Raw genomic sequence first — 18,205 nt, 5'->3', positions numbered from 1 at the left:
CAGGTGTCAGCCAGGTTACCCGAGCTTCTTAACCCTTTACAGGTAAAAGGATTTTGGAGTCTTTGGCCAGGAGGGATTTTATAGTACTGTACACAGGAGAGCTGTTACCCTTCCCTTTATAGTTATGACAGAGCCAGACCTGCTGCTGGCCACGTCTAGGGTGCAGCATGGTTCGCGGTGCACCCCGGCTGCACCGCTGACTGGGAGACGTCGGAGGTAAGTCTGCACCCCAACACTGTGCCCCAATCCCCTGCCCCAGCCCTGAGCCCCCTCAAACCTGGAACCCCTTCCTGCACCCAAACCCCTCATTCCCGGCCCCAGCTCACAGCCTGCACCCCCCAGCTCAGAGCCCTGACCCCCTCCCGCACCACAACCCCTGCCCCAGCCCTGAGCCCTCCCAAATGCAAAACCCCTTCCTGCACCCCAAACCCCTCATCCCTGGCCCCACCCCAGAGCCCTGACCCCCTCCCGCACCCCAAACTCCTCATCCCCAGCTCCGTTGGGTCACGGGCATCAACAATTTTCTTCAACTGGGTCCCCAGAAAAAAAGTTTGAAAACCACTGATCTAGGGTGTGTTGCAAAGCAGGAGACTGAGCTGAGCATTACTAAGCCCTGGTGGGATGGTTTGTTCCATGAGTGCTACATGATTCTGCAGTTCTGTTGTCACATAAACTGTGCTGTGGTTCATAGTGGGCATCTTATATTGTTGAGGAAATTTTTAGAACTGGGGTTTTAACTGAGTGGGAATCAAACCTGAAAAAATGCTTCTATTACCTGGGCAGGGTAGAGAAGTTTCTTGTTCTGCAGAGTTAACCTGCTGAAAGTAATCAAGAGCAATAACATGAGAAAAAGTGGCTGGAGTACCCATTACAGTTGTTGCTTCCTCTCCTTCCTGTATCTTCCCCCCTGCTCACCTGTCCCTTGGTTTGCTTTATTATTTCTGAAAATAGTTTTATTAGCTTTGCAGATAACACACTTAAAATGGAGATGGTGAAGTACTGGCATCAAATACAGACAAACATCAAGAATCAATTAAATTAAATAGCTCTTTGCTCTACTGAGAACCAACTATCTACAGTCTTGTCAGCTAACCTAACAAATATGAACTCAATTAGGCAGTGGTGAAAAGAGGAATATTCCATGACTAGAAACAAATAGGCAAGAGACATTTGTAATAGAAGGTCAGTGACCAGAATTATACATTAATATGCTCAGACTGCAGTTTAAATTCTGAAAGATGCTTTGTTGTCCCCACAACAATCTATGAATTTAATAATAGTTTACAAGTGGGACATCTGGTTGAGTTGCCAGGGAGATGAATGGGCTGCTCATCGGTAATGACAATCATCACTATCTCAACCTGCAGTTTTCTATAGCAGCTTTCTGGCTGGCTGCCAAGAGGCTGTCTCTGAGCGATCCAACAGGTGGACTAATTTTTTTTAATCAGCCATGTCTGGATGGAACATAAAAATAACAGAGGTGTAAATGTGCCGCCTCCTCAATAGAGGTACCCCTATGTGCATCTACAGTCTGCCTACAGCTGTTTGAGCATTTTTGACAAACGTTTTTTGTCAGAAAAATGTTGACTCATCAAAACCAAAACTTTTTGTAGAAATCTATCCGTTTCAATGAAACTTTTGTCAGAAAGGCTTCTCAGCTCCGAGATGGAATGTCTGGTCAGCGAGAGAGACTCCCACCCCGGAACAGCCAATACCCTGCCATGTAGGGCACTCACCTGATCTGCAGCACTGACTTGAATGTGGGTCTCCCACCTCCCAGATGAGTGACTTAATCAATGGGTTACAGAGTCAGGCTCTCACTTTCTCTCTTTGGCACAATAGATATTTAATTATTTAACTATAGCGTGCAACAGCTTCAACAGGAAGCTCCCCTGCCCAGAGTTGCTAAAATTCAAGGCCTAGCTCTAATCAGGCAGATTCAGTGGGCTATTGGGGAGGGAGGGGGGAAGTGGGAGATGTCTCTTCCCTTCACTGCCTTGCTTTTTCACACAAAAATTCCAACAGTCTCAGTTTCATCCTAATGCAGAATGAAACCTCAAAAATGTTCACAAAATAGAATTCTTGTTTTCTGGACAGCTCTAAATCTGTCTGTCTGAAGCATCATCCTCAGAAATCTAACTTGTTATATGAGCAATTAGAAATTTCCCACATTGAAAATATTGTTGTTATAGATTTGTATAGTGCCCTTTACATGCATTGGATTATTCTGCACAATGCTAAATGACATACAGTTTAGTGATTGATTCACCCACCACTGAAATGGAGCCACATCTAGGGTGGAATATGGCAGCTGTTTTAGAATGCCATCCACACCACGCAATGTTTTAGGAAACAGAAGTGAAGAATAGTGTCTCAGTCAATTAGATATGAATGCAGAGCTTTTGTTAAAAGTTAAAATTGAATGTATAATATCCTAAAGGAGATGGCTGTTTCAGACTGAAAGTAGTGCTACATTATAACTAAATTGTCTCTGTAGGAGCCTGCGAAATCTGAACTTCCGATTTTCCCTGACAGAGTGAGTGATATTAAAAGTACCATAAACAAAACTGATGGGAAAAAGGGGCTTAGGTGCTGGTCCCGCTCATGCAACATGCTGAGTATCCTGTGCCACTGAAGTCAGTAGGAGCTGAATGTGCTCAGGGTGTTGTAGCATTTGGCCCTTAGAATAGAGTGATTCTTTCAAACCATTGTTCAAGGCATTTGAGCTTCACACTGTGAGGAAAGCAGGAAGTCAGTGTGGTGTTTACAGTAGATCTGTAACTATCCTTTGTCTTTTTGCCAGGTCTGGCTCCAGGCAGCAGCCTACCAAGCATGTGCTTGGGGCGGCACCTGGAGGGGGGGCGGCGCTCAGGCCCGAGAGCGGGGCCACGACTGGGCTCGCCGCCCTCCCCGCTGCACTCCAGCCGGCCAGGGAGAGCGGGGCCGCGGCCGGGCTCTCCGCCCTCCTCCCAGCGCTCCTGCCGCCGGGGAGAGCGGAGCCGCGGCAGGCTCACCGCCCTCCCCCCGGCGCTCTGGCCGCCGGGGAGAGCGGAGCCGCGGCAGGCTCGCCGCCCTCCTCCCGGCGCTCCGGCCGCTTGGGGAGAGTGGGGCCCGCAGCGGGCTCGCCGCCCTCTCCCAGGCGATCCTGCCGCCGGGAAGAGCGAGGCCCCAGCTGGGCTCGCCTCCCTCCCCGCAGCGCTCCAGCTGGCCGGGGAGAGCGGGGCCGCGGCCGGCCTCGGCGCCCTCCCCGCTGCACTCCCCGCCGGGGGGCGGCGGGGGGCTTTTTTGCCTGGGGTGGCAAAAAAGCCAGAGCCGACCCTTCTTTCTGCATACTGCAATTTTAAAACATTAAGAACTCTACTGTCTTTCAGAGACTGGTAGCCATTTTATGTTCCGTTTTGTGAAGACAGTTACAGAGGATAGCACTGTGCTAGCTCAGGGAGACATGACTTTAGTTCTTTATAGTTACTTTTATTTTAGATTAAACAATCTGGTTGTCTTGGTCTATGGCAGTAGTTCCCAAACTGAGGTCCATGTATGCAAGGTGTTGTTCAGAACACTAGCAGGTCACGTGGCAATAACTCCTCCTCCTTTGGCCTTGCTTCCATGTTCATTGCAAAGAACAGCCTGGAGGATTGTAAAAGCAGCTGAGAATAAGAAGGAGCCTACTGATTGTTAAGAGAATAAGAGAAAACAGGAGCTATCAAGAACCAGATCAGAGCCACAGAGCAGCCTAGAACTGCCAAGCACCCATGGCAGAGGAAAGTACAGGGAGAAGGGAACCAGGCATCAGGAAGGAGGAGGAGGAGAAATGGGCCATGTGGCAAAGAAGCAGAGGCAGAGGAGCAGACCAAAGAGCGGAAGAGGAGATGTGAGGGGATATGAAATGCAGAGCACAGTACACAGTGTTATTGACTGTTTTTCATAATGGACAAAACACATATTGCACCAAAGACAGTTTAAAATACTTATATATATCTGTAACAGGGTGTGCGGACTCAGGAGCCGACTCAGCATCTTGTCACTCAAATCCCCACCTGTTTACTTTAATTCAGCTCTGATTGAAAGACAGGAGACCAATTAACTGAGTGCTGATGCAGTTGAGGGGCTAATTGGGTGGAAGTAACCCCCCCCCCCCAGCACCTAGGCCTATATAAGCAGACAGGAAGGAAGTATCGGAGAAAGAGTTGAGAGCCTGAAGGAAGGCAGAAGTAAGTAGGACTGGTGGTGGCTGAGGCTATAGTACTAGTAGTAGTAATAATTAATAATAGCACCACCACCTTCCCTAGAAGCAAATGGGGAAGCTAGTGACTCAGTGTAAATATAAAATATAATAAAGTACAGTGGTGGTTAAGGGACTCACAGGGGAGTCTCTAATGCCCCTGATGTTTCTTTTCTGCGTATGCAGTTGCTGTTATTGCTACATGGATGTTATGGGCCTGTGAATGGGAAGGGATGGTGCCTGCAGGATCACAAATAAGAGGGGTGGTGTCTGAGAGATAATCTCTATAAGAGGATGTGGTTCACATTATGGGGAAGTTTGAGAATCCAAAGTGATGTTCAGGTAATACTCATTACAGTTGTTGCTCCGAATGATAAGGAGGCAAATAAGATTCCCGTATAACTCCCCCCGCCCCAACCCAACCCCGATCTAAGACAAATTATTAGAAAACACCCCTGCCAACACCACAGTTTATGGACTAAGTTTTCCTGTCCTTCCTCGTGGCCCAAATCCATAGAAATGTGGGAAAACAAGAATACGTTCTAACTTAATGAGAACCTAGAAGATAGTACAGTCTGGCCACCTGAAGGTATTATTCATGGAGATTTGCAACATAGCTGGATATAGCAGATCACATATTATTTCAAGGCAGAGGAAAGCAATGCTGTGAATAAATTGGAGAATCCAAAGTCAACTTGTAGCAGGTTTGATGGCAAATAACTAAACATGAAATTTTTTTTAGAAAACAACACTTTTTCCAGATGGTATGGTCTAAGACCAGTTACCTTATCTTGAAAGGACAACGTAAATCTACCACAGGTCCAGGACACTGCTTGTTCACCAACATTGTCTACCTCAGACTAGGAGGGGGACTTCACCAATTCTGGGGTTGTGAGTCATTGTGGGTGTCGATGTCACATGGTGAGATTGCATTTCACTGTCCTGTGGAACACGACATGTCATTAGGAAGATAGCGAAAACAAACCGGTCCAGAGCTAGTCAAACAGAAGTGTGAGTGTTTGTGTTTATGCACACAGTATGGAGTTATGTGGGTGATCAACCCTTTTGCTCCCTACCCAGTGGAGAGCAAAGGAGAGAGAGAACTGATAAGGCTGGTCTGCTTCCCACAGCTTCTGGTTGGGGGTTGGGATGGCTGGGGTAGGGTCTCCCTTTTCCCCTGGAGGGGAGGGAGATCTTGAGGGAATTGGGATTCAGCCAGGGGAAAGAACTTACTGAGGCAGATGGAGAACTCCCAGCTTGGATAACTCTTCTTCCCCCATCAAGTGGTGCTGCTGCTGCCCCTGCTGGTGTGAGAGGCTTGGCGCCCTGCTGTATGCACTTCAGATTCCTTGCCTGATGTAGCATCCAGGCAGTGAGGAGGGAGGAGCTCTGCTTATTGAGCTTCCACTAGCCCACGGAGTGGAAAGGAAGCAAAAATGTTAATGGTCAGATTGGGCTTGGCCCTTGTGCAGTGCAACTAGGGGGGAGGCTGAGGACAAGAAGCATCCCTCTGCTCCCCTCACACCGAGGCCAGACATAATTGTGGTCTCTCCTAACTCCCCTTGAGATGCTGGCTACCATAACAGGGGGGTTGAGAAAGAGAGGCTTTGTTTGGCTTGATCCCTTCCCTTGCCTCCCCATGCACCAGGAAACAAAGCTGACTAAACATGCAGGGTGGTGCAGCAGGCATGCAGTCTCTGCACATCTGGGATTGTGCCATCTCCACTCACAGTGTCTACCAGCCACAGTCTGACCCTGTATAAAAAATTGCAAAGTGTGACGTTCCCCTCTGGTGTTGTCTGGACCAGTGATCTGCCAGGTCACTCCAATCCTTGACTCTGGGAGCCAGCCTTACCCTGCTCTGCTGTGAGAACCCCCTACTCCTTGGCTGTTCATGCACAGCCTCTGGCATGTAAGCTGCTCCCAGCTACTTGCAAGCGAATGACACTAGCCAGTGTCTCCGGTCCCAGACACAACCCTAGGAACCTCCGTCTTGCAGTGTCCAGTTATTCCCACTGGACACTGCAAGCTTATATGAGTTCATCAATTTAACAAAGAAATTGATTTGTACAGGCTTGTTATCCCAAGGGGAGTCTCAGACATGCTTCAAACCAAACGCACTGCTTCAGGTAGAATAAACAAACAAATTTATTAACTATAAAGGTAGATTTTAAGTGATTATAAGTCAAAGCATAACAAGTCAGAGTGGTTACCAAAAGAAAAGAAAATATAACGCCACGACTGCAGCACACAGGTCAGTCACACACGTTAAAAGACAAAATGGGCTCTGTTAGGATCACTACTGCCCAGCAACCAAGTTTGCTCCAAAAGTGACAAGATAGAATCAATGGTCTGGAGGACCAATCCAGAAGAAATTATTTTAAGGTGTTTCGGGGTCCCTGGGGAAGTGGAAAAGGGCAGGCCAGTGAAATTTTTGTCTAAAACCCTACCTGAGATCCCTTCTTTACACCCTGGTATAGAGCTGGACATTGAGCCCACCGCTCCCTAGCCCCCACACCCTCAGCTAATCCCAAGCCCAGGGGATTTATTTCAAAATTCCTGAAGTACAGTGTGAAAGAATCCATCTTTAAAAGAGCCAGAGAAAAAGGAAACGCAAGTTAGAATGGGCATAAAATAATTATTTTTCCTGACTACAGCTGTGGCATAATTGAAAAAAAGCGCATTGTTCAATACGGCATGGAAAATAACCAGCTATTTTTAAGATCCAGCAGGATGGCCAACTCTGTAGCTTCTCTAAATTGGAGGGAGCAGAGAACTACATTGCCCCCACAAAACCGGACAAGATAACCATTATTAGAAATGGAATTGTGAGATCCAGATTAATAGCTGACCAGCCTTAGGCCTGGTCTACACTAACCCCCCAAGTCGAACTAAGGTACGCAACTTCAGCTACGTGAATAACGTAGCTGAAGTCGACATACCTTAGTTCGAACTTACCGCGGTTCAGACGCGGTCCACACGCGGCAGGCAGGCTCCCCGTCGACTCCGCGGTACTCCTCTCGCCGAGCTGGAGTATCGCAGTCGACGGCGAGCACTTCCTGGTTCGACTTATCGCGTCCAGACCAGACGCGATAAGTCGAACCCAGAACTTCGATCCCCAGCCGCCGAACTAGCGGCTGGGTGTAGACCAGCCCTTAGTTTGTTAGGCAGATCAATCACCCCGGTGTCCCAGTGACAGGATAGGATATATATATGGTGTCCTCTGGGGCCAGGCTAGTTCTTGCTCAGCAGGATGTGGTGTGTTGATTATATGGACTTTCTATCTCGTTATCTTACTCAGGGAGTTTTTAAGAACAGCATACCAGTAATATATTTAGTTTAAATTACAGATAGTAATATAGGGTAACACAGCTAGGGTTGAGGGCAATATTTCAATTCTTATGGCCCTTTAAATAGTCAGCTGTTGAAGGGCCATACACTGGGATTTTGGACCCAACTGTCTATAGGAAGTGGTGGAGTTGCTTCTGCTTGTTTCCCACTCCGCATATTTTTTCCAGCAGATTCCCAAGCAGATATCTGTCTTGTAGGATCCTAAACTTTGATGCATATGAGTATTTTAGCCCAAAAACACTGTTCACCGCTTTCCCCACCTTTTGTAATGTGGGAGGCTTTACCGTTTGTTTGGAAGCAGTGGGCTGGTGAATACAGTGAAAGTCCAGGGGCCGGACACTCCAGTGAGATGCTTGGAGGGCTCGAGGATTGGAATATGCTTATCATTAACCTGCAGGGGGACAGCAGGGCCTGTGTAGGCCTAGAGGGGAGTGCTTATGTTGCCCATGGCTGGTGGAGTTAGGGAACTGACCCTGGTAGGCACAGACAAGGTGTGACTTATGTACCTGGCCCTTTGTGGCCCCCTGCTGGAGGCCCTGCAGTCCTACCTCAACCCACCCCAGGAAAGGAGCAGCGAAGGTGGGTCCTCCAGGCCTGCCTAGAAAGGCTGCAGAGAACCAGCCAATCAGATCCCACTACGCTCAGATAAAAGGGGCTGCACGGCCTTAGCAGTTCATTTCCTGGCTGGGACCAGGGAGGTGGAGAAGGGTTCCTCTCTGGCCACAGGTACCTGCCTGGCTACATTTACTTAAGCTGGGAGAAGGGGGACCTGTGAACTTTAACCCTAAAGATAAGGGGTGAAGCTAAAGGGGTCAGCTGGGAAGAGGCCCAGGGAAGGAGCAGCAACTAGCTGAAGGGAGTAGTACATGGGTGCTGTTTATAGAGTCCCTCGGTTGAAGCCCAGAGTAATGGGCGGGCCTGGGTTCCCCCAATGGTGAAGTGGTAGAAGCTCTGAGAACAGGACAAGGCTCCTTTAGAAGCCCAAGCAAAGGCCTGGATTGAAATGGCCCAGAGATGGGGCTGAAGACCCTGGTGGGGGCAGATCCCCCTGACCTCTGGGGCTCTCTGAAAACATCACACTGTCTACCTAAGCCATTGTCTAGTCTGTATTCTTCCCTACTGGGCAAATTGGCAATCCATTAGAGACCATGTTAGAAAGAAATGGGAACATTCTTTCTCAGTTTCCCTTATCAACATTCAGTGAAATTGGATTTGTTGCAACATACAGCATTTCTCGCTAGATTTGGGGTTAAGATTGATCCAGCAGGAAATTCTTTAGAGGATGCACTGGACTCCATATAGACTTTTCAGGTCCAGAGCAGCCAGGTCTGACAAATACTGGTGCTGCAATGTAGTTAGTGCTAATTTATACTATATGGTTTGGGGTTGCGCTGTCATCTGTCATTTCTGGACAGAGATAAATATTTGGGCCAACTTCTTTCTCTCCACCAAGGAGGAATTGCAGGCTGGTCACACCATTTTAGGCCTATCCAGTTCATCTTGGGGACTGAAATCCTTTGAAAAATTATGATTGGTAGAGCTCTGATCATAGCCAAATGTCTAATTCTACAATAGTAAAAGTCCCAAGTGTGCCAGACTATTTGAGTGGTTCTCTGACTTGGTGAGCCTGGCAGAGATGGAACAAATAGTGTTTTGCAACAGAAACCACCAGAATAAATGTATAGATATATAGTCCCCATTTTTGGAATCCTAAGAATATTCAGTTAAATTCATCTCTGACTTATTTATCTCTTATCCTCTTTTACTTATCGTTTGGGCTGTTCTCTGGTCCTTTTTTTATTCTCAATGCTCCTTTTTCTCTTCTACTTATCTGTTTTTCCAAAAGGGAATAACCTGGAAGCTTCTTTATGATCTTACTTTATAAAGAACCCCAAACTGGGGCTGTCCTATTCCTTTCCCTTAATAATGAAGAAGTTGGGTCTTGCCTACCTTGCTGTAAAACCTGATATTGGCTCTCGACTCCAGGTTAAATACCTTTCTTTTCTTTGTTAGTTGTGTTAAAATAAACAATAATGAATAAATGGATTTTTTTTAAAGAAATAGGGCAGAGTTGTAAAATGCTTAGCGGTGAAAAGGAGCAGCTTAAACTGGATGTAGTGAAAAAGGGAATCCACTGAAGGGATTCAATGAGGGGGTGACACTCAAGGGCAAGTGTACATTAAAGCTAGAAATGAAAAATTAAATATGTCATATGTTTCACTGTACCATTTTACTTCTACACCTGTCTTCTTCTGTTCTGAGCCCAGAATCTTTACTGTTCTGTTCCAGTTTCTCCAACCACTGGTCAAGATTGTGGAGAGAGAATTGAGATGAGATACAGATGATGATCCAGAATTACCTTTTATATCATTAGCTTGTAGTTACCTTTTGGCTCTAATTTTACCTTGAAGTTTCATCTGAAACTACAAGTGAGACCTTGTAGTGCCACATCTTCAACCGGCTGTCAGAGGCATGGCACACCAACTTTTTTTTTTTTTTTTTGGTCTTTCCTCTGAGCTATCACTTTCCCTTTTCTTCTCCTTCTGGCCCTGGGAACAACCAATATATCCCCTGCACTATTCTCATCCTCAGGCAGCCCAAGAAAAGAGTTTTGGTCTCTTTCATAGAGAATGCTGCAGCCTTCTGCCAAGCCACTCTGCGGTCTGTGAAAACATCTGGTTAACGTAAGGGCAGCTTTCAGACTACGGCATGCTCTGTAGTAGTGAGACATCTGCTGGTAGGAATCAGCTCAATAAGACAACTTTACAGAAATAGTAAGTAAAAAGTGACTCGGTACAATTCCCCCTAGTTTAAAAGCAATTACATATTCAGTTCTGTCAAAATAAACCACCACAATTCCACCACTACTACTAAGGGCTGTGCATATTTAGAACACTATAAATTATTTATAACTTCATTTCCCTTTAATTGGAGGATCTGAGCCTCTTTGAATTGCAAAGCAGGCAAAAATTCACTTCCATCACTTTCTTACCTTTTAAAGGAGGGTGGGGGACTTGTTTTCCTTTAGAAGTATATGCATGTATTTTTTTTCATAGGTGGACACTCAAATGGCTCAATGTTGTTCTGACTAGTGTTGGCCAACTAGCAAGCAGATTGACTATGGATTTCTGAAGTAAATTTTTGTCCACCATTATTTCTGGGGTCATATTATTCATAAGTATTTGAACATCTGCCTTGCAGTGGTGAAAAATTTTAAGTTTGTCAAGTTTTCAAGATTTAGCACTAGTGATTATTTTGAAAGTTTCTAAGGAATGTGTGTTGTTCACTACTTACTAACAACAGGTTGTTAGTTAGAAAAACATTGGTCAGGGTGGTCTAGTTGTACTTGGTCCTGCCTCAGCATGAGAGGTTGGACTAGATGACCTCTTGAAGTCCCTTCCCGCCCTACCTTGCTATAGTTCTATGATTAGTCTCATGTTTTTAAAAGTTTCAGGCATCCAGTCAGAACTGACAAAGTAGTTTGTGAGCTAGATGATCAGTCTATCTATTGAAGGCAATTATTTGACTCCCCATCCCCAATTATTGTGGTATCTGAGCGCCCACAATCTTTAATGAATTTATCTTCACAACACTTCTGTGAGGTAGGGAAGTCCTATCATCTCCATTTTACAGAAGAGGAACTGAGGCACTGAGAGACTAAGAGCCTTTTTATGCAGAGAAATTTACCATCATCATTTATACTGGTAAATTGCCCCTTGTAAACAAGCCCGAAGTGAACTACCCAAGATCACTCAGGGAGACTATAGCAAAGTAGGACGTTTAACATGAGTCTTCAAGGCTAGCACCCTAACTGCTGAGCCATCCTTCCCCTCACATGCCAGGAACAGACAAAGTGAAGAGTTTAAAAACAGCCCCTGGGCTGAAATATGTGTGTCCTGGTAAAAACTTACAAATAGCAGATAACTGATTACTTAATGTAAGGCCCAGTGGGTTGTGAACCCAACCCTCTAAAGCTGTTAGACAGCAATCACCTCCACACTGCCACCCAGCAACAACTGTAACCAGCTCATACTCCATGACCTGCTGTGGACATGGACCATGGGCAGTCCCGTCTCAAGGGATCTGACAGGCAGCAGCCTCATGGCTCCTCACCCTATATAAACCCAAGGAGCGGCCCAGGAAGCAACCAGGGAACCCTGTGGATCTCTTGTAGCTGCCATGGCCGTTCCTGCTCTTGAACTCCTGGCTCTCACCTCAGCTTGATTTGGACCTTGCCGCCTGACCTGGCCCCTGAAACATGACAGGGACTCTGATGGTTGATACTAATCCCAGCCTGAACTCCTCTACTACTCAGCCTCAGGTTTGATGCTGCTCTGATCCTTGATCCTAACTGCCCTTGTCAGGATCCTGACACCTGTTCTCAGCACAGAAAATCTGCTTCACTGGCCGTTCCTTCATCAGGACTGTACATTTTCTCTCATGTTCACCAGTACAAAGGGAAGGAGTCACTCTGTGTCCAATTGCTACCTGGACAAAAAGGTGAGATAGTACTCGATCCCTTCTGACTAGGATTAACAGATTCAGCGTGGCATGGTGCCACTAAAACACAGTTCCCTGAACAAGGTGCAATAGCACACACTATAAGCATGCAAGACAAGAAGAGGCTGCTGGAGATGAGTCTGATTTTTCTTGTTGTGACTAAACCCTTCACTTTGCCCAGTTGATAAATGAGAGCGGCTGCAGATACAGTAATTAATTGACCAGCTGTTTGCCTGTACATCCAAAAGGTGTTCCAGTAACCATGACAATGGGGAGATATAGTCCCCCTCTTCTCCCCCCCCCACACACACTTTGCCCCTAACTAATAGAATCAGCCTCTTTGCTGCTGAGCAGTAAGAGCTGGTGTGTAGAGAGTCCGAGGAGCAGAAGCTGAGCGGAGACAGAAGTCATGCACAGAGAATTCAAGGGGGCTGATGAGCTAACAACGTGTGCTTCATTCTCCAGCTGAACTGGAAACAGCTCCACAAGCTCAGCTTGCAACTCTGGTGGTGGGAAGAAATTTTTGGAGCTGTTTGAGTGAGAGGGCTGGAGCATTTTGAAATGTCTTAATCCCATAACAAAGACCATATCAAAGGGACTGAGCATTAGGAAGCATTTCAACAGGTGTCTTTGCAAAAGGATTCTGATTCTTCCCTCCCCCTTCCCTCCCTGCAAAAAAGCGTTTTTGGAATAGCTGCAAATTCAGTATCCACCAAGTCTCCAGCCTGGACTCCAGTCATCCTTAACTAATAACCCCATTGCTTTAACGAAGTTCTCGCACTTGACTGTCTTCTTGGACTTGGACAAAAATATTACCTCCCTTCATCTCCTTTCTTGGAACTGGAGTAGACTGCCCTGAGGATCGAGAACCCTTGAACTCTATGGGAATGTTATAAAAGAAAAAAGCTCCAATTCTGCAGGTATCTTTCGTGAGTTATCCGGAAGCTCTGAGAACCTGGGGAGACTGGCTGAGTACAGGACTCAAACTAGCAGTGGATCAAGATAGCATTCGTCACCACAGCAGAGTTGCTGCTCCCTCTCTGATAGCAGGAGACTGCAGCTAGATAAAGAGAAACATTAAGGAGTGGCTCTGATCTCAAGACTCCAGTCTACCTGCAAACAATACAACACTCCAATATACTGAAGCAAGAATCGGGGTCAGGCTGTGTCATGGAAGGTGAGGACATCCAGTTTCTATCTCCTTGTCAAATGTATATTGCAGGTGTTCAATTCAGTTCTCTTAGGGCCTGATCTAAAGTCAATGGGAGTCTTTTCACTGACTTCAGTGGGCTTTGGATCAGTCTCTTATAGCGTAAGTTGTTACGGCATATTTGTCTTCTGTGAAATGTATGGGGAAACTATTTAACACTGCAGAGAAGGAGAAGGAGAGAAGGGGGAGAGGAAACATGCATTCTATGGCTTCCATAAGAGTGTGTGTGTGTGTGTGTGTGTGAGAGAGAGAGAGAGAGACTGTTACTCTAGGCTACTAACATTTAAGCCTTAATACCTAGTATCAGTTAAATTTAGTCAAGTTATAGTTGCAGTGGGAGCCATAATTTTGCATTTCCTGGGTCTTGTGGGTTTAGAAATAGCTAAAATATGGCAATCATGTAGTTTTTTGCATTTAATTTAATTGCCATTTTAATAAAAGTACAGAGTAAAGAAAGGAGCCTTTCTCCACCAGCTATCAAGACTTCATACATATGTGGAACCACACATTTGATCAGAATACTACAGCTAACCCTTTTTAAAGTGAAGTCATTTTCTTCATAGAAAACTTTACCAATTTGAAGGTTCATGTTAAAGCAAATTGCAATTTACACACTGAAATGCACTGACATAATCTGGGATCACATCACAGGTGACTAAAGTGGGTTCCTCTGTATAAGCACGTAACAGCTCATGCCTAGATAATCACACAAGGAGCCTGATCCAAACCCCCATGAAATTCAAGGAAAGACTCTAATTGACTTCAGTGGGCTGTGAATGAGGCTTTTCATACACTCTTACGTTAGCAAGGGAAATAACATGCCCAGGACCCCATTTTCAATATTTGCATTCCTCCTCATACAGCTCAGCCCTCTCAAAATAAATGCTGGGGAAAGCATCCTTCCTGACTGAAGGCTACTTACGTGCCCAACTCAAACACTTCAACTAGTGACCCTTCTGCCTGTGTTCCAACCCCAGCCTCCCCTTGTCCCCTTCTGCATCTATCCCTCCATTCCCCCAGCTCCTGTCCCCTTCCCATCTGCTATTCTCCCCTGGTTCCTGTCTTCCTCTTACCACACACACTCCTGTCTTTCAGTGGCTCCTGCCCTTCCCCCCATCCCTGTCTTATGCCCCTCTCCCATGCTTGTTCCTGTCTTCCCCAACCATTCTCTGACCTCTCTTGCGCCTGTCTTTTTTCCCGACCCCATTCTTCTCCTCTCTGCATTAGTCAGGCAGCTCCTTCCCTTTTCCTCAACGCTACCTGGGCAGCAGCAGGGGGAACACTGAGAGCACAGGAAAGTCTTCCTGTGCCTAACACCAACATGGGCCCCCAGCAGCTGGAAGGAGCAATTGCAAAGAGAGAGAATCTTCAGAGGATTTAGCTGCCAAATTCTAACAAGAATCTGCTGAGCATGTGTGAACTGAGATTTTTTTTTCAGTGATTATAACTTACCTAAATATGGCAAAATCTTCCTTGGGATGGTGAAAGACACTTCCTTGACACCCCTGCCACATTTCAAATCCCTGTTGCAAAGCATAGATTGGCTAGAGCTTCTCAACAAAATGTTTTATAGCAATTATTTTTAACAGGGGCAGAATAATGTATTTTTACCATAATCTTGTTCTCAGAAATGGCTCCATCATTTTCGCTGAAATTGTCCAAAAAATGTCTGCCTTAGGCAGACCACTGGCATGGGAAATTTTACTCAAAACAGTTAAAGTTTGGCCAAGGTCTAGCAACTGAACACCGTGTCTTGCAATGGAAAGTTTCAGGCAATGTTAACTATAGACATTACCTATTCTGATTAATGGAAGCTGCCTAACCAAAGATAGCTCAGACACAAACCAGTACCTTATTCTGATTGGTCATGTAGTCTTTAAGCGAAGTTACAGTCCACTGTTCACACAGTAACACCAAACCAGCATCCTGTATTGCTGCATCCTGCTGATACCAAAAACACATCCTCAGCATGCACAAACATGACAAGCAAATGTGCTGTAGCTACTACAGCTCCTGAAAGTGCTGCTTGACTATGAAAAGAGACTATGTAGAAATGGTGCTTTCTTACTCAACCAGTCTCTTCTTTATGTGTGAATTCTGAATTGGGGGGTGTATACTCTGCTGATGAATCTCAATGTGTGCCCCTATCAGCCCTGCCGAGCCAAAAGCTGAGTGGTACAATGTCAGCATAGTGTAGCTGTCACTAGGACCCTGGACTGGGACTCAAGAAAACTGGGTTCTATTCTTAGCTCTGTCACTGACTTGCTGTACAATCTTGGGCAAGTCCCTTCATCTCCCTGTGCCTCTGTTTTTCCTCTCGCACTTTGTCTGCCTTGTCTACTTAGATTGTAAACTCTGAGACAAGACTATGTCTTACTATTTGTTTGTACAGTGCCTAACTCTATGGGGTTGTGGTCTCAGCTGGGGTCTTTAGGTGCTGCTATAATACAAACAGTGAGTTTATTCTGGTTTGAACATCTTCAACAGAATTAACAACTAGATTCTGATCAGAATTTTAATCTTTAATGTTAGTGATACATGAACCAGAAAGAGAGTAGCTGAACTTTAAGATTGCAGGTTGAGTTTGAGGAGCAGCATTTTTGGTGGGGGATGGGGATGGGCTTAATACTTGTGAATTAAGCAGCTTTGATGTAGAAATGATTGAACAACAATAAACATGGTACCCTATAGTGCCGTTCTTACACTTTCCAGAGCAGAACTGAACTGGAAGCTTTTTGTTTGAGATCTAGACCTTCTCTTCAAGTGCAACTGCACCTTTGCTTCTATATTCACTTAAAACAAGTCGCATCAAAAGAAATCAAATGCTTTAACACACCAAGTACACCCCGATATAATGCTATCCTCGGGAGCCAAAAAATCTTACCGTGTTATAGGTGAAACCGTGTTATATCAAACTTGCTTTGATCCGCCGGAGTGCGCAGCCCCGCTCCGCCCCCCGGGAGCACTGCTTTACCGCGTTATATCCGAATTCATGTTATATCGGGTCGCGTTATATCTGTGTAGAGGTGTACCATATATACTTATTTACTATTAATCATAATGAAGGAATGCAAAGGTGACGTGTTCCCTATGGGAAGTTTATAGTTCGCATGCCACTTCACATATCTGGTTTATATTTTCCTTATCACATTTCAGCTATAGACCAGATAACATCTCTCTCTCATCACTGGTGATTTTCAAACAAACAAAACAAGGTCCTGGATCTTGAATTGCGTCTGCGTGAGTGCAGGGTTCTGTCTTTATGGATGCAGGAGCAGACCAAGAAACTGAGTTTGCAAAGGCATCTTCAGTATGACCATGTGGGGTTCACCTTTTTGCCCTAGTGTCATTAGCTGTAACTCGGACATCATTCGTTATCATTGAGGAGATCTCAGGAGAAATAGTGTTGTACAGGAGAGGAAGACAAGCAAAGGGTAGAAGAGAGCAATGGAAGAGAAAGTGTTTGGAATAACAATAAAAGAATCACTAATAAGGACAAGTCCCATTCAGAAAAGCTATAAAGAAGCCCATTAATAGTCATTTGGAGGCTCAGAGGACACCAGCAACAGGAGAGGAATAAAATCACAATTAGAATAACCGAATAGTTAAGAACTATAGAGGCTCAAGCAGGAAAACTCCAGGGCTGGATTTGAACCCAAAATATCTCCAAAGTTCAGGCCATTTGGATCTGGGGCTTGTGTTGGCCCCATCCTAAAATTAATAATAATAAAATGCAAACGGTTTGCAGCCTCTATGAGCCTTCCTCTTTCCCCTAAATGACCCAAGAGACACAGGACCCATCAGGTCATGACTGCAAAGGGTGTATTAAAGTTAATCAAGGCCTATATCCATCAAAGTTTTGGAGCCTTCTGCAAAGCTTCTCCTCCTGCCTCCCCAAACAAGCTCTTTTTCCCCAACCCTCCTCTACAGACAACTCCTCCCCTTAGCCTGTAGGATCTGAATTTGTCTTTCTCCCAGTCTTAAATGGAGATGAGTTAAAATCCAAATATACATTTGAAACCCCTAACTTTGGGGTTTCAGTGAAATTGAACTTGGTTCCAATCCATCCTTATTTTGGGTTTAAAAAACAAAACCACTGCCAATGAGGTTTAACAGCTCCCACTGCTTTTGCTAGTCAGTCTTTGATCATCTTCCCAAGAATGAGGCAGCCCAGACAATCCAAGTCCACAGCATCAGGAAGTCAGTCTACAGCACTCAGCTGTGTGCTGTACCACTCCCTGCTGCTATTCTGCTTCTGATTAACTGCTGAGCTCAGGGCCCCTGCAAACTGCGGGCCCTGATCCCCAGTATCTTGCTCGAATCTGCACTTTACAGCTACTTCATCTTTGATTCTCTCAGTGAGAGGCAGAAATCTAGGTAGTAACTTAAGAAGCCTTTTTTTGTAAGAACCCGCAGGGCTAGAACCTGGGTGAATTTGCAAAGTGCAAAGAATGTAACTGTCTGGCCTCACATTTTTTTACATTTTCCACTAGGCTGAAAGTCAGTTGGGGGCAGGGGGTGTAGTAGCGGGATCTCGCTTCTATTTCTCAGCATAACCAAGACTGGTGGTGTTAGTCAAAATAGGTGAGACAAAAATGGAAGTAAGGTGCCACTCGTTTGTAGCTATTTGTAGTTGGTAATAGCAGCACTTTGCAAGTGTTAATTAATTCATTGTGACATCTCTAGTAATGAGTGTGAATTTTGCAGGGGTAATATCAGTTATGAATGATTTCTCACCAAACTCTGTGAATCATTCATGACATCTCTGACAAATGTGTGTGTGGGCAGCAAATAATGAGCCAAGTGAAAATTGGTCGGTGATAGGGCAAGGGCACTGCAGTGCCTGGCCCTGATGGTCAAGAGAGTAACTCCTGCTGAGCTTCCCACTCCCCTCACACCAGGGCCGGCTCTGGCTTTTTGGC

This window comes from Terrapene carolina, unplaced genomic scaffold, assembly GCF_002925995.2.
Source record: "Terrapene carolina triunguis isolate 2854851 unplaced genomic scaffold, T_m_triunguis-2.0 Scaffold95, whole genome shotgun sequence".
In the NCBI taxonomy this organism is placed as follows: domain Eukaryota; kingdom Metazoa; phylum Chordata; order Testudines; family Emydidae; genus Terrapene; species Terrapene triunguis.
The sequence above is the reverse complement of the archived record's forward strand: the minus strand, read 5'-3'. Positions refer to the sequence as shown.